The sequence below is a fragment of the Varroa jacobsoni genome, unplaced genomic scaffold (assembly GCF_002532875.2).
Source record: "Varroa jacobsoni isolate VJ856 unplaced genomic scaffold, vjacob_1.0 scaffold_214, whole genome shotgun sequence".
NCBI lineage: Eukaryota > Metazoa > Arthropoda > Arachnida > Mesostigmata > Varroidae > Varroa > Varroa jacobsoni.
In genome coordinates this window covers 180,562-192,127 of record NW_019213116.1, presented here as the reverse complement: position 1 = coordinate 192,127, position 11,566 = coordinate 180,562, and the positions used below count along the sequence as shown (strand labels likewise).

The 11,566-nt window shown below is 41.5% G+C and overlaps 1 long non-coding RNA gene across 4 annotated transcripts in view; it reads left to right on the top strand.

The window, feature by feature from the left end:
- The window catches only part of LOC111273682 (uncharacterized), a 15,064-nt gene extending 9,274 nt beyond the window's left edge, over nucleotides 1–5,790 (top strand). For 3 of the 4 annotated variants that reach the window (XR_002687988.2, XR_002687989.2, XR_002687987.2), the window contains 2 exons: nucleotides 3,695–3,923; nucleotides 5,638–5,790. This is a non-coding gene — a long non-coding RNA (uncharacterized LOC111273682). Of the gene's footprint in view, nucleotides 1–1,545; nucleotides 1,916–3,694; nucleotides 3,924–5,637 lie in introns of those variants that run through there. The other variant, XR_002687990.2, reaches the window with a different exon arrangement.
- The last annotated feature ends 5,776 nt before the right edge of the window (nucleotides 5,791–11,566 follow it).

Here is an 11,566-nt window from a genome sequence, read left to right as displayed (position 1 = left end):
AAGAAACCCTTCCCGGCGACTTCCCAGGCCACTGCTCTAACAGCAGCGTTCGACTGGCGCAAACGACGACTAATACATCTGTTACTACAGCGAAACAGTGTCACCAGTGAAAAGACGGACCGACCTATCACAAGCAGTGGGGCCGAATATATTTATTAACATGTGAAGTCCACGGTACCTCAGCCGATAGAGGTCCTTATAAACGCCCGCAAAGCTAATCCCCTAGGAGGCACTCTGCAAGCACGAATTGCGATGAATACTGTTACTATGGAAAAGCGAATCGAGAAAAGATAAAAGCAAAATTGTAGCTATAGGTAAACGGACCAGGGCTGCTGACCCATCGACAACAGTAACCCGTTCTGGCAGCGATACTTCATCATCCTTATTGTGGGCTCATGGCGTAATATTTTTAGAAGGATATATGGTAATTATCGTTACTTTCCTATCGTAGTATTTAGGTGTTACCTTAACAAGGTCAAGTAGCGCTACTTGCATTGGTGTTGGACAGGTCTGGTTAAGTGACTAGCCTTCATCAATAGTCCTAGCAGCTGGTTCCTGAGCCAGAATGAGGAGCTGGATGAGGATGCCTTGTTGGCTCTGTCCGTAGCTTAGCAACTAATTAAAATTTCTACTTAGCAATAGCATTTGTTCCATGAACGCTGTATTTATGGTCGTTGTGTAGAGATGGGTACATGACCGGAAGGTTTGGGGATCTGAGAGGAACTGTCGAAGTGCGACTATAGCGAACATGAAATGGCGGTTATTCTCGCTAAAGCATTTCGCTGTTGATTTAGTGGCGGGTCTTATCGTTGGAAGGAAAGAGAAGGCGCAGAAGATAACCTACTGCGGAACCCGTCGTGAAATTACGGTAGTCGCAATCTAATTTGATAGTTATTACTATGTAGCATTAGCTTTACTGTTGAACTGCAACAATTTTAACGTCGACAAAAAAAAAACACTCATCACTTTTTTCTTCTGGCCATTTTTCGATATATCTGTTCATAATGTTCGACCAAGTAACTGGCAGTCGCTTATGACATTTTTGCGTACGGCCTCAATTGCGGTCGGCAAATGTGGCCGATCGAAATGGCCTGTTCTTATGTCGGCGGTATTCTTGATGGTCCTTATGTATATAGATTGGAAGGAGCCAGATGTGCCGATGCTGGAACCTGACGCAACGATATGGAAGAAAAACAAACGTACAAAAGTGATGTACGTCACGCGTGTGAGAATACGAGCTGAAGTCAGCATTGCCTTTGGAAGGACTCGCCGACAACACGAACTGCAGTATCTATATCCTAAATTTTTCTGACAATTCCTTTTCCAACGGCGGAAAAAAGGGCCAAACTTTTCAAAATAAGGAGCTGATAAGTGTGTGCAACATTGCGTTAGGGAAATTAACGGCGTCTGACTAAGTCGTTGCAAAAAGACGTACGACACGAACAGCTTGTCCGAGAACGCGCGTCATCACGGTGACCTTCGCAGAGGGAAATAATGAGGCGTTTATTGCGATCAGATCCTATAGTTGATTTTTCGCATAGAATGTGCCAGAACTTGTTCGGTATATTAATTAATATTATTATTATATGACATATCAGTTAGGTAATTGCGCTAAGAAATAAACCCGCTTCACATTCGATTGAGTACTAATAGGGTACGATAAGCATGTAGTATTGAATGCCCTATGCTACTGCCAATGACCGACTCCAATACTGCGCAGTGATTTCACGGGTTTTCGTCCTCAGCCGCTGGAAGAAATCCTGAGCATTGCGGGGGCTGCAGTGAAGCACTTAAGCAGAAATCAGCTGCACAACGAGCCAATCGACCTACCTACCTACAAACTGCTTCCGCCCACGTGAACCGGTGGGAGCCCTCTCCTACCGTCACAACGCGTTACCGGGATCACTATGTGATGGTATGCAATGTGTTTTGACGTAGGACCATATGAGTGCGAGTCAAGTATAATTTATAACTCGGTAAACTTAACATAAACATCTGACAAAATAATTGTTCTTTTCGTTTTGGTAGCATTTTTTACTATTTTCTTGGTTTTATTTCATTGTAATGTTTTTAGCTCGCAACGGTCTTTTGGGGGGGGGGGGGGGGCTGTACAGCCCTGTCCGTCAACATCAGATCTAAGTGTCCTTGTTATATCAAAGGATTTCTGTTATCCTGAATAGATTTTCGATCTGGCTGTTGGTATATTCTGTAGTAATTGTTTTCCATTTGCTTACGTTTTCATTGTATTTTGTACTTATCTAGACCCAGTACGTACTCAACATAGTCTAGTACAGCGTCCTAAAAAGCACATTTACTAATCTGATGGCAATGCCTGAGTGAATTTACCTATCTGCTTAAACAATTGCCCTGTGAAAAATTTTAGCAAACCTTCGTCAGCGTCACCGAGCAAACACTCAAGGAGATACAATGATATTGGTCTACTAGTATATTACGGCATCACAAGTACAATCGACAGGTCCATCGTTAACCATATATGTGGAGACCGTATGGCTAAACTCCGCAATAGAGGTCCGTTAATCAAAAACTAATACATCTCTTCCCATTGAGCCTATTCGAAATCTCTTTATTATCACTAAATACGATCGTATTGTTTTCGATACATAGTTATATGTGCTTGTACTGACAATGTAACCACCCGTATCACAGATAGCCGCGCTGGTCTTCACGGCTGATCTTGTCGGATCTGTGGTGTGTAGAGGTTTTCTTTTTCTGTCTTTCCTATAAACAAGAACACGGTGACAGTACTTCGATCATTGCAGCAAACGGTGCATTGCACGACGATCACCTTCGGCGGCGAAGACAACGCGGTGCGTTAGCGACGGTTGTTTCTGTTTGACAGAGCATGGTTCAGCGGCTTGCTACTAAGTCTATCTTATTCCCGAAGAGAAAACAGCAACATAAGGAAGTACAAGGAATGATCAATCCCAAAACTTGTCCCTTTTGGCAGACACAATCCCTGCTCCTAGATGTTATGCTCCGCAATAGAAAAACAGAGAAAAATAACAATAGCGCGTGATGCTGCCATCACTCTGGGCGGCCCGCGTCCGCCACCGACTGCAGATGACGACAATTAGAGTTGTGTTATTGGGATCTGCTTTTTTTTCTGCTCACCTGGGCGTTGGCTCGTATATTTCGAACAGTGATACTGTTAAAAATAACATAACCGGCCCGCCCATATGGTCATGAATGTACAAAGCACGGCAAAAGTCACCTGATAGTGTGGATCGTTATATTCTGTCTGCGGCAACCAAATGAGATGTGCCAAAAATAAGAGCAAAGCCATGATCCAACCAAATATATATCTATATATTTGATTGTATATGTAGATAGATGGTAAATAGTTAGTGTATTTGTATATATCGTTACTAGTCACGCTAGAAATGTTTCGAACTTTTTTTTGCAGCTTTAGCCCTTTTATTATCAATCGAAATATGCACCATTATTATTATTATTATTCATGACTTTTCGCCATTTCCAAGTTATTTATTCCACTTGCTGTAAAAGCAAAAAAAAAAAACATAGAAAGTTTTCAAAAGCGATTTTTGATATATAATTTTTCCCTTGGGAAGTTGTCGAAATCTTGGAGAGAATGGTAATCTGTACGAGCAGTTTGTAAAGAGCGAAGTGGATAACAGAGAGTTTGCATTTTTGGCATCTCGCGGTTTTGTTTTAGGTATTTCATCGTCTCTTTCAACTATACACAGCGCTCTTGGACACAGCCGTGATCGACGAATGGAGACTTATAAAAGCTGTAGAATATAAAACCTCTAGACCATTAAAAAACCCCATAAGATACGAGCAGCTGTTCATTGGCGTTCGGGCGATGTCCCGCTAGTTCGTTTACATTTACTGACCGGTGTGACGATCTACGATTGTCGTCTGGGATCTATTCTCCATTGCAGGTAACAATTCACTATAAAAATGGGCCACCTTTGTAACTTAAAAGCAAAGAGAAGCAGGCTTCGTTACGTTAGATCCCGCCCAAATCGTGCGGTACCCGTTTGTCCAATTTTTTTACCTCATTAAATTGAGCGGGATGAACGTTTATGGTATTTTTCCGTACGGAAAACTTGGCTTTTAATACTCGTGCGCTATGAAATGTATAGGTTTTCAGCTGTGAACGTTACCTTCGCAGTCTGCAATTTTGAATTATTTTTGCCTGAACTTCTTCTCGAAAGTAACTATTTACAGTGTTTGTAATAGCGAATTTTTCACCGAGTACGCCGTCTCTGCCGCGGTAGTTTCCGGGCAGAACTCGTGGCCGTAAACTATTCCTCGGCTCATTACAACGCCTCTGTTAAAATCCAGAAAAATAACATATGAGTGAACGATTTGACATTTCAAAAAGTACAAACGCATCGCGAATACAAAAAGAAAACAGTTCCGCACCGTTATCAAATAGTTTCATTTTAAAGTATGCTATTGATATTCGTTACTTTACATACTGATATATATATATATATATTTATTTATTTTGGCCAGAGATGTAAACAACAGCTGCTGGTTCGGACGCGATTAAGATACGGGAGCCTTAGCTGCTGGCCGATGTTGAACAAGTCCAAGAAGTTCGCTTACAGAGGGCGATGCCTTATTCGGCAATATCACAGACATGTATAATTATGTATAATATTGGGTCACATACACGCGCGGATTCTTCCCCTGTATGCTGACTTTATAGCTTATATAAAGAAAAAAACTTTAAATGTGAACTTTCCAACATGCCCCCTTTTGAGTTGAAGCTAGTTTTGGCTTTCCTGTCTGATCCGTATGCAGACTGACAAACAACGCTTGATTTATAATAGCCGGTCCACTATATCGATGTGAGATGGTGATATGAGATTTGGTGACAGTCTACGAAACGTTCCGTGTGAAAGATGGCGTCGATTGCATCGTCGGACCGTTAACGAATTGTTGTTGTCGCAAAAATCACACACTTCTTTGCTACGTATATACCAATGTTTTGTTTCTATCGCACTATCGATGCTATCACAGACGCACACGTATGTGCACTTAGTGTTGATGCTACCGATTATCTTCAACGAGGGATATTATCGTGTATATTATTATGTTTGGGCTGGTGATTACCTAAAAAACAGGAAGCGTACAACAAACGTACTAGAATATAAAGCAAACGATACATAGGTGTCATTTGCCTTCTTCTATCTACTATCATTAATGGCCCATTTCAAATTAACCTTACAAAACTGATGAGTAATCTAGTCGATCTAATAAATATGCCGAGCGATTACAAGCAGCCTCATTGACAGACTCAAGTCCACGTACTCACTCATCGGTCCGTCCACAAAATTGCCCCTGCCAACAGATACTGGGCCACTGCTTTTGAACACGTTCACGTCATCTAATAGTTGTGCCAACGTTAAGTTCACCTCTTGGTCAGCTACAACGCTTTGCTATGGTCCTAAGATTTGACACGATCAACCCAAAACCTTCATTTTATTAATAATTTTAGAAATATAGATCGTGCTGGACCATCATAAGACCACAATGCAATGCCATAGCCTACAGTCGTTGTCATTCTATAGTCGTATTCTGTCCCATTCTAGGTATCGTAGAACGTATGCAGACGCCTTGGCTAACTCTATTTGTTTCTTTCAGGCATCGTCCCGATAGCGAATATAGCTATCATCCCGTTCGCTTGATTGGCAGACCAAACAAGCTCACAAATTAAATTAGAAACAAAATTGCCTGCTTGTTCGAATCACAATTTTTGGGTTGAAAAAGCCAAAATAAAAACAAATTATTATGTAACGATGCACGCCCGTTTTGTTAACTAAATAAGTTGGCTCTTCGTGCCAAGTTGAAAGCTGCCGGCGCTCCGGCGATGATGGAAACGTCATCGTGGAGGCTGGCGGAGGTGTTATTCCAGTCAGAAAGGGGTTCTTGGTTCGTCCACATGAAATGATAAGAAGATAGCGCACGTCACCGAAACCGCTACATCTGGTTAGAAACTTCTGTCCGTCGTTAGTGTGATCAGTCAAACAAACTAACTAAACAAGGTGGTTGACAAAATTGGGGTAACGGAACTGAAATGTAGAACTTTTAAGATTCACACACGTACACCTGTCCAAATTTAGAATCACTTCTCGGCTATCCGACGTAATACTGGCCAGTTTACCAGAAGGAGCCGATCACGCAAGATTCCGCTTCAACACGTAAAACGTGTCGTCGACGTGACCGCAATTAGGGTGAAGGGATGCGGCGGGCGATCAATTTGCTCCTAAGTATTCCTATTATTCTTATTTACTTCTATATCGGGTGAGATAATAAAAAAAAAATGCCTTACAATAGAATCACGAATGAAACTATACAATTCAAAGCTGACGGTTGGAGAAATCATTAGTTCCACTGTGAGCCTGGTTTCTTACCCTTTTTTTTGAACCTATGTCGTTTCTCGTTGTACGCTTACCTTTGCCCACCCTTATATACATATACATTGATACATTTTGCACTACTCTGCGTCTGCCGCGTCAATGCCGCATGCATTCGAAATGAAATATTCACTAAACGATTGAGCGATGAATATCAACGATGAAAGCGATGTTTTGAAGCTAACAGCTTCGAATTTTTACCTTCGATATACCTCGGACGTTGCCTCGAATATTGCCGTTACGACATTAGTGTATTTTCTGTATTCTAACTATAAAAAAGATATTCATTGAGAGGAAAAGGGCCTTTTGCCGTAAACAGCCTTAGAGAAATCAGTACATTGTACGAGTTTGTAGGGATAGTCTATCCCTTCACTCTACTTCAGCTGGGAAATCTACTTCAGCTGCAGAGATTGGACGAGTGTCGACTACGTTACGTCTGAAACAGTCTTTCTTTTTTGGGGGATTGCTACATTCAGCTGATCAGACGTACACAGATTTAATAAACGAAGCATTAACGTATAGACTTGACGGCATAGCCAAAAGAACCTAATGAAATAATGATAATAATAAAGAAATTGTGTAAACGCATAATAAAATATTATTTATTATCAACTTACACAGATTAGTGGAAACGTGGCATTTTATTATAGAATTGTTTTATGAGTCAACTATCTCGTAGGTGCAAAATGTAAATATTAACTATAACAGCACTATAGTAAAGACGGTACATTGCCTACAGTTTGCAATCGATATTAAATAGTAATCCGAAAAACGTTTTTTTATTTCTTAATCGACAAATGTTTTGTATAAACATTTTATCAATCAGGACGTTTATCCGGCTTTCAGATCATTGCCTCTGCGCCCAACATGTGTGTTTTTCTCTTCCCACATCAGTTTATGCTTGCCTATATTTAGATAAACGTGTCGGAATATTTAGAGTTCGCACAATAAATAAAACAACAAAATCTAGACGATCTAAAGCGTTTCGTCTTCGACGCGCTTCGTCATCACTGAAAGTGTGGCGGACACAGCCATCGGGAAGATGCGACCCTCTCTATGGGTGCACTTCATCATCTTTATTGCCAGAACGTCGATAAGCGTGAAAACGACGTTGAGCCATTGAGGTCTTTGTTTCTTTTTTCTAGTAGTTTGCTTCGAGGCGTTTTTTCTTCTATTGGCTTCGAGTCAAATGAATAAGTTAAGCTAGCGAGCGAGTAAAAGCTAAGTTGAAGCAAATGACAACAACAGCAAATGTATCGATTTCCAACAAGCGACCAGCCGATGAGGTTGGCCAGATCGCAGGGGGGTGCCTATTCAGCCAGTCAGCGCTCATTGCAGGAAAGGAAACTATCGGAACGATCCGGTCCTGCTCCGCTACGGACCGAACGCGGTGCAGTATCGCTCCTGGTGGACAACGGCTCTGCGAAATCGTCCGTTCCAGTTGGGTCTCAGGCTCGTTTCATCAAAGATGCATTGCGTTGAAAGTGACCATGAAAGAAAACGATAGAAGTGTATGACTTTCTAAAAGTGTGCCTCGCTTGATTATATAGCAATTAATAAGGCCGACACTGGTTCGCATGGTCGACCCGCCAATGGTGTGCAACGGGCTCCGGCCGTCCTACTGTGATTACGCCACCGGTTTGGGGGCACGCAATGAATACATGCGAACTTCGAATGTCGACCGCTGAGCCAACAGCATCCAATCCCGTTTGTGTACCTTTATAGGCCGCTTTATGTAAGAGAGTCAATGATTGTTGAAGCACCTCACTGTTATATACTGCAGTCACCATAAGGGGTGTGTGCCCGCTGGGAATATAAGCGGGCCTCGGCTAGATTCGTGCACACAAAAGGAATGAACAAAAACTCAGTTAATGACAAAAATAAAGTGATAAAAAAAAAAAAAAAGCAAAATAGTAATAATAAAAATATTTTAGATTAGATAAGGAAATCCAAATTAACCACACTCACCACCTCTACAAACAGCATCGAGATGAGCACTACATCATTTTCAAATATTAGCTTCTCTGTAAGGCTCTTCACGTTTTATGCGTTTTTAGGTCGCTACACCCAGACATACGTGAATCCAAGACAGTTTCCCATCGTTTTCATCTATGAGGACACACTTCCACCCCCCAAAGCCACTTACCAGCGTCCAGAGCAGCGTTCTCTATTATCGTCAGTCAATTAACTAAATCATCTTGATTTCTGCTTTTTTTTGTACCTGCATTGCTGGACAAGCTGCTTCTCGTTAATTATTTCCCAAATGATTATTATTATTATTGTAATTATCGTCAATATGATTGGCAGTCCATCATGGAGATATCAATGCAAACATCAATGTGTTCTCAGAGCCATCCCGGTCGTACGAGGCACCTCCATTAGCCCGGTGCCATGGTGACGATCTACTCCATTTTCTGCAATACCTCCACGTAGTTTCAGCTAGCGAGGAAGCTCCTTTCTTGGGTGGCTTACGTAATCGAAGGGTTAAGCAAACGTAGCCACGATGGCGGTTCCCTTCGTGACGATGCCAACCCTCGAGCGGCCGCCGTTGCTGCTGCTGCTGCTGCTGCTGCTGCTTTGTATCAGGTGAAGAGTGATAATTGTGTTCGTCGAGGCTGGTTTATGGGCAGCACTCTGTAAACTGCAGAGTTTGCCATTGCGTTTTTTTGTTTGTAGAAAGAAAGTCTTGAGCACGATGTGCTAACCACTAAGGTTCGTTCGGTTGCCATTGCAGCTCAATGAGCTACTACTTTCAACTGTGTGCCTCTTCAAACGTATAGAAAAGTAGCATTTGTCTCAAGCTAACGAGATAGAGCGATAAAGGTCAAACGGTTCGAAGTTGCCGATCAAACGACAAAGAAAAGAGCGATTATCTTTCGGTAAATTGTCTTGAGCATTGTTAAGGCGCTAGCGAAAACCAATCCGATATCTGGTTCGAATACGTCTGTGTTTATTTAGCAAAGAACAGATTTGCAAGTTGCTACAGGATACTTGGTCTCACTTGATTCGTTTCGTTTACCAACTGTTGGCGCTGTAGTAACATTGTTTACTCTCTTGAAGGAAAGACGGGGGCGGGCCAAAACCTACTTAACGCAGTCAAAACAAAGATGAATGGTCACCGCTCTAGATAGACACGAGCGGGACAACAAATATAAAGGGCACTTCTGATACTCGTAACTGCCATTCGGGACAAAATGTCTAACAGGACAATTGGCAGATTTTTATAAAGTGTTGAGGCGGATCTACCAAATTTTGAAACACCGAACTTTTCAACTAATTCAGATAGAATAAGAATTTTTTTAATGCGTGTTAGATATATTCTTTTATTTTATACATACTAGTCCCAGCGTTATCCTGGACAACTTTATACTTACCTCTCGCGTTCCTATGTATATTTTCTCTAACGATGCGTTCTTGAAGTGAGTCAGTAGTGGGATTTACTTGCCACTGGTTGTCTCCTCGTAAGGCACCCCACTATACAGACCGGGACAATAGGCAGGCTAAAGTCAACGTTGGACATTCCTTCGCTTATTCCAGGAGGTAACTAGAGCACGGCGATGAGGTGTGCTTTTATCATGAGTAACCAGAATCGGGTTTTCGACTGCCGTATGAACGATCCATGAGAAACTCCAAATAGCGGGCTGTATCCACTATGTCAACGTTACCCTAACGTTACTACAAACAGCCCGCCAGAGTTGATTGATTTACCCAACCAAGTACATTCAATAATCTCGTCTTTAAAGATTAAATTCGTATAGTGAAATAGTGGTAAGGAAAGTCACTGATGATCGTCTACAAACTAACAGCCAATAACATACCATTAGAAAAAGTCAAAAGTAGAGATGTATTCAAGCTTACTGACTTTATGGCTCGCCTATAGATAAAGTATTCCAGATACAGATATACATGACGTACTTTTATTATGAGTATTAGTCCCATGAGCTCAATTAGGCCGTATGTATCACCGCCGCGAACCCGGCCACGTCCGCATTGTCGCGTTAGGCTGAACAAGCATGTCTTCCTTTTATGTCTAGACTTTAATAAAACTTATGATAACATGTTTCATTAATTAATTTTCGCTAAGGAAGCCTCTATCGGTGTTTGTCCTTATGAAATTTACAATTCTAGGCTAGGGGAAAGGTCTTGTGACAGTTAGAGTCTCTATATAACATCTGTTCGGTATTTAAACATATTTATGTCATGTATATTTACGTTTTTTTTTACGACGCACACTTGACGTATATACTGTTAAGTGATTTTTTAAACTGTCAAGAGACCTTTGCTTCACCTTGTTCATACGATGAGCACGTTTATAGAATGGTTTAGTCTCTTCTGTATCGCATTACCTCCTCCGAGAACCGTCACGCATACAAATAACGGGCGGCCGATCTTTCATGACCTTTTTTTTCCGGATTTTCAATCACACGTTTGTTGCAGTCTTCATGTTGGGTAAAGGTCACACAATTTTGTTAAATTTATCTTCACCAGGAATTCCACTATAGTTTGTACTTTAGCGCAGTAACTAGGTTTAAAACCAAGCTGAGCGATGTATCCGGACTTACTGTTACAACAAAAATAAGTTACTTATACTCGCAGTAATTACAGCAGTCCTCATAAACGCCATACGTATTTCTGAGTAAACAGTTAAGCCACTACAATGACTATAAGCACACCGCCATAATCTCTATAAGCAGTCGTGTAATTTTGTGATTTATTCAGCGTTACGCCTGAGGCGCTTCCAGAGTACTTACACATGGACCCGCAAGCCCGTAATTAGTTAAATCTGCTTTCTGCTCGTGGCCCCTAACGCGACTCAGCAAAATTACAATTAGAAAGAAGCAGAATGAAGACTCCCTTTTTAGATGTATGTGGGCCTCACTTGGCGGCTATCTGGTTTCAACGATTAGGCATCTGGCCGATAATTTTATCCAGCCAAGATAGTATTTACTAGCCGTGGACCTTTTTTGGACCTTTAGGAAATAAAATCATTCATTCGGTTGGTCGTCGACAAACGTCGCTAACGGCCTTAAAAAACTAGCGTGCAATTCTGTTGATACCTGTCGAATCTGCTACGGCAAAAGGCATTTTTATTGCCCTGGTGACGTCGTATTCCAACTATTGCAATGTGTTGCAATGCTCTTTAAATTAAAGACATG